This window comes from Chrysochloris asiatica, unplaced genomic scaffold (genome assembly GCF_000296735.1).
Source record: "Chrysochloris asiatica unplaced genomic scaffold, ChrAsi1.0 scaffold00043, whole genome shotgun sequence".
Classification (NCBI taxonomy): domain Eukaryota; kingdom Metazoa; phylum Chordata; class Mammalia; order Afrosoricida; family Chrysochloridae; genus Chrysochloris; species Chrysochloris asiatica.
The window spans coordinates 13,015,694-13,021,719 of record NW_006408561.1 but is presented as its reverse complement, the minus strand read 5'-3'; the positions used below and the strand labels follow the sequence as shown (position 1 = coordinate 13,021,719).

The window sequence follows — 6,026 nt, the reverse complement described above, 5'->3', positions numbered from 1 at the left end:
TCAAACGACTTTGTAGACTGGCGCATTAGCCCACAGCGCCACACAACCCCGTTGTTGTTGTTGTTAAGTGCCGTCGAGTTGATTCTGACCCATAGCAGTTGGTGAGCTTGAACCGCCGACCTTGCAGTTTAAACGGCTTTGCAGTACAGGTTACCAAATATACTTAATATTTAGCAAATTTTATCCTCACATGCTGAAAGCACAATAATTCTTACTTCAAAGAAATAGTATGATGGTGGTGGTGGTTATGTACATGGAGTCCTTCCATCACATAGTGGCCCTGTTTAGGGTTTCTGAAGCTGTAAATCCTCATGGGGTCAGAAAGCCTCATCTTTCTCCTGCGGCATGACTGGTAGTTTCTGTAGGAGCCAGGACGGGTAACTACTATGCTACCAAAACTCCTTAAAGAAATAGTGTAAGAGAGTGCTATTTGAAAGCCTGTGGTGTCTAATATTTAAGAAATGCTGGAGATTAATTAGACTTTTAAGTCCTGGCGTGTCACTGTTGGATAAGTATTGGACTGTTAACTACAAGTTCAGTGTTTCAAACAAACTAGCTGCTCCTTGGAAACCCTATACAGGGTCACTATGAATCAGATATGACTCGACAGCTCTTAACAGCTACAGCAACAATCAGCCTTTATTAATTTATTTATAACTATTGAGTTTTTGTGTGTGTTAAGCCATATGGCACTTAACAACAACAACAAACAAAGTCATATACTAAGGCTAGGGGAATGGGAAGAAATGTTCCCTGCTCTAATGGAGCTCATAGTTAACTATTGAGTTTAACTGAAATTATCAAGATGGTATTGCAATCAGAAAATAATTTATAGTATTTCTCAGTGCTTGGATAGGTCATTCAAACAAGATAGGTAGGAAAAAATTTTCAGTTTAGATGGTGCGTGAACTGAGTGATTAATTCCTGCCAGGGTAAGTATTGCTTCAAAATCATACAAACCTTTATTAAACAAAAATGCCAAAATGTGTAGCTATGACTTCCTGACATATCCAGCTAGGCTTACGTACTTTGGAATATTGATTATAGAAAGGAATATTTATTGTGCAATTAAAATACATGTACTATTCAAATTGTGCTGTTAATTGCTGTCAAGTTGGCTCCAATTCATTGCAACCGTATGTGTTAATAGAATGAAATCTTAGCCAAATCAGTGACACCATATGAATATGGTTATTCCATATCTTTAACCTTTTCCAAAAAGGAGCTGTCTGGCTGTCCATCATCCAACACCGATCCATTTGTTCTTTTGACAGTCCATGGTACTTTTAATATTCTCCTCCCTCAGCATAGCTCAATTTTATCAATTCTTCTATGGTCTTCTTTATTCATTGTCCAGCTTTCACATGCATAGTAGGTTATGGAAAATACCATGGCTTGGGTTAAACACACCTTAGACTTCAAACTGACATCTTTGCTCTTGAATCTCTACTGAGCTAGGTTTATTATTTCATTGCAATAGTAACATAGAACTCCGACACCATACTCGCTGTAACAAGATTTTCTAAGGAAGTTAGTGTTACAATTTAGATTCAGAAATGCTCAGGGCTTTTAGATTCAGAAATGCTCAGTCATGGTTCTTTCCTCAGCCATGACTGGACAATGTTACAAAGCACTTTTAGAGCTGCTTTTAAATGTCCAAAGGGCACATCACTACATTATAAGCCTGAAGACACTCAGCTTGAGCTCTGGGGGTCAGCCAAGCTAACTGTTCTGGTTAAGTGCTTTGAGGCATCCCACTCTGAAAACAAGTAGCCTGCCAAAAGTCACTCAACTTTGCTTTCTATGTGAACTGAGAAGTCCACTGCTCTGTTTTTTGTTCTGGCTGTAGGTTATGCTGTTGCTGCTCTTCTAACATTGATTCAGTGTAAAAACTTCCTATGCTTGGTTCAGGGAGGTTTAATGTGCAAAGATCTGTGGGTCCAAATGATTCATTTCAACCTGGTTCTTCTTTGATAGTAATAAGATGCCCCATTCCTGCTCATGAGATGGCTAATTTTTAGTGTGTTACAATTCTGAGTTTCTACAATCACAAATATCTTTGCTAACCACTCAAAACTGAATTATATAAGATCAACATCTTCTTCCACCTTCTTACTGATACAAATCAGGGTTAAATATTATTTGGTGGGATTTTCAGGCTATGGGTAGATGAGACATATGAAGTAATTCACTGCACCAAACATGAACATAACAGTTTAAAGATAAATTGATGAAAAAAACATATACCATGAAAATGTTAACAGAAATATGCTATAACTTTACTAATATCAGTCAAAATGAAACATTATGGTCTTATAAGATATAATAAGGAAACTTTACCATGATAAAAGGGTCAATATTTCCAGAAGACACTCCAAAGTATATAAACAGACACTCCAAAGTATATATGATGTCTTCATACATACATCATAAGTCATGTATAGGGATAGACATAGCAACACTATTCATAATAAGGCCTAAAAAGGTAGAAACAAGATACCCTTTATTCATAGTATAAATAAAGATGGCAAGATAATATGTTGTTGTTATTAAGTGCTGTCGATTCGATTCTGAAACATAGCAACCCTGTACAGGGTTTCCAAGCAGCAGCTGACGAGTTTGAACTGTGGACCTTGAAGTTCAAATGGCTTTGCAGTCTCGTACATTAACACATTGTTGTTGTTGTTGTTATTTTTGTTAGGTGCCATTGAGTCGATACTGACTCATAGCAACCTTATGCACAGCAGAACAAAACACTGCCCGATTGTGGCCAAACTCACTACTCTTGCCATGCTTGAGTCCTTGGATGCTGCCACTTGGCCAATTCGTCTCCTTGGGGGTCTTCCTCTTTTTCTCTGACCTTACCCAACCTGATATCTTTTTCCAGCAACTGGTCCCTCCTGACAATATATCCAACGTATAAGAGACAAAGTTTGGTCATCTTGGCCTCCAAGGAACACTCTGGCTGCACTTTTTCCAAAATGGATCTATTGGTTCTTTTGGTAGCCCATGGCACTTTCAATATTCTCCTCCAACACCGTAACTCAAAGGCCTCAATTCTTCTATGGTCTTCCTTATTCACTGTCCATCTTTCGCATGCATATGAGGTTATTTTGAACATACCATGGCTCAGGTCAGAAGCACCTTAGCCCTCAAGCTGACACCTTTGCTCTTCAATGCTTTAAAAATGTCTTGTGCAACAGATTTGCCTAACGCAATATGTCGTTTGATTTCTTGACTGCTGCTTCTGTGAGTGTTGATAGTTGATCCAAGAAGAATGAAGTTCTTGACAATTTCAATTTTTTTCTCCATTGAATGTTGTTTATTGGTCCAGTGGTGAGAATTTTTGTTTTCTTTACATTGAAATATAACTCATACCGAAGGCTATGCTCTTTGAGCTTCATCAGTAAATGGTTTAAGTCCTCTTCACTTTCAGCAAGCAAGGTTGTATCATCTGCATATCTCAAGTTGTTAATGAGTCTTTCTCCAATCTTGATGCCATGTTTTTTCTTCATATAACCCAGCTTCTCGGATTATTTGCTCAGCATACAGGTTGAATAAGTATGGTGAAAGAACACAACCTTGTTGCATATCTTTCTTAATTTTAAACCATTCAGTGTTCCCATGTTCTGTATGAATAACTGCCTCTTGGTCCAGGTGCAGATTCCTCATGAGCACAATTAAGTGTTCCGGAATACTCATACTTTGCAATGTTGTCCATAGCTTGTCATGATTCACACAATTGACCAAGCCACCACTCATCTGTCACTTTGTCGTACTGTGGTGGCTTGTGAGTTGCTGTGATTCTGAAAGCTATGCCACCAGTATTTTAAATACCAGCAGGGTCATCAAGGTTGTATTATTTCATCATATTTAGTCTGTCAACTGAGAAGCTGGACTATATGAAAAAAGAATGAAGCATCAGGATTGGATGAAAATTAATTAAAAATTTGTAGCTCTGGTAGCGTAGTGGTTACGAATCGGGCTGTGAACCACAAGTTCAGCAGTTCAAAACTACCAGCTGTTCTGTGGGAGAAAGATGAGGCTTTCTGCTCCTGTAAATTTTTACAGCCTCAGAAACCCTGTACAGGGTTGCTATGCGTCGGAATGGACTCCACGGCACATAACAACGACAACATCACACAGATGACACAACCTTGTTTGCTGTAAGCAGAGAGGACTTGAAGCACTTACAGATGAAAATGAATGACTACAACAAATATTCTCAAAACTAGACCAAAAAAGCAACATCATAATAAACAGAAAAGATTGATGTTGTCAAGGATTTCATTTTACTTAGATCCACAATCAATGCCCATGAAAATGGCAATAAAGACGTCTAACAACATATTGTATTGGGCAAATCTGCTGCAAAGGCCTTTGTAAAGAGTTAAAGATCAAAGATGCTACTTAAAGGACTAAGGTGTGCCTACCTCATGGTATTTTAATCATATAGACCATTTTCACCATGTGAAAGCTCAGCAAGTAGCTCAACAACAACAAAAGGTAACAAGGTGACAAGGAAATGAATGTAATTGAATATTAATCATGTTAGCACCATCTGTAAGTTGCATTACTGAGCCTGACTTCTTGTAAGAATTGGTATAGTGGACCACCTCAAGTATCTGTACCACCTGTTGACCAAAAACACCAGTCGCAGAACAGAACCGGACCCTGCTGGTGGAGACCATCTGTTCCATCAAGGAGATCCTCATCTGAGGCGATCAGAATGACAGCTCTGTCTTTGAGAATCCAGATCACCGCTTCCCACAGTCGGCCCTGCTCTCACGTCGGAAGACAAGATGCGGAAGGGTGGGTTTTAGCAGTGATGGAGGACAGCATTGTGTAACTGGATAGCGTGGATGCCCAGGGCATGCAGATGGTGTGATCTGGCTTCTACCTGGAGAAGAACATGTATATTTTCTTCTTGTACATCCTTCGGCAGAAATCGGGTCGTTATGTGTGAGTTCAGCTGCTGCAGACCTTGAACATCCTTTTCGAGAACATCAGTCATGAAACGTCCCTCTATTATTTACTTCTAACAACTACGTCAATTCTATCATTGTCCATAGTTTGACTTTTCCTATGAGGAGATCATGGCATATTACATATTATTCCTGAAAATACTCTAGTTAAAACTCAACAACCACACTGTCCATTTATTTTACAAGAAGCCATCAATTTTTTTAATCATCCCAATAGCCTGGTTAGAATCGCTGTCAGAACCATATTGTTGAACATCTACAAAGTGGATAACCAAGCTATGCTGCACTATATCAGAGATAAAACTGTAGTTCCCTACTTCTTCGATTTGTTTTGTTTTATCGGAAGCCGCGTGATCGAACTTGACTGTGTGCAGACAGACAAGGAACACAGGAATCGGAGGAAACTGAGTGACTTAGTGGCTGAGCACCTGGACCACCTGAACTATCTCAATGACATCCTCATCATCATCTGTGAGTTCCTCAATGGCGTGCTCACGGACCACCTGGTCAATAGGCTCTTCCTACCGCTCTATATGTACTTGCTGGAGAACAGGACAAAGGAGAACACCTGAAAATCAGTCTTTCCGTTTCTCTCTATCTTCTCTCCCAGGTCTTCCTAATCATCCATCATGCAGCCCTGGTAAACTCACTCGCTGAGGTCTTTCTCAATGGAGACCCATCTGAGATGCTACACACCAAGACGGAGTAGGACGTTCAGAGAAGTTCTGCCAAGCCCAGCATTCCAAAGAAACTCGGTGGGTTTCATAAAACGCCCTGAGACGCTCAAGCAGTCACTTGAGATGAACAAGCACAAAGGCAAGGGGCGGGTGCAGAAGAGACCCAGCTACAAAAACGTTGGGGAGGAGGAAGACGAGGAGAAAGGGCCTGAGGAGGATGCTCAAGAAGATGCCGCGAAGACTCAACGTGCAGAAGGTGGTTCAAAAGGCCACAAGATGAGTGGAGAGAATGAAGAGCTAGAGATGGTGATCATCGAGCTCAGCAAGCTTTCGAAAAACACCGTGCAGCGTTCCGTGTTTGCCT

At 40.2% G+C, this 6,026-nt stretch overlaps 1 pseudogene; it reads left to right on the top strand.

Annotated features, from left to right (window-relative positions):
• The first annotated feature begins 345 nt into the window (after positions 1-345).
• The window catches only part of LOC102829696, a 6,451-nt pseudogene continuing 770 nt past the window's right edge, over positions 346-6,026 (top strand).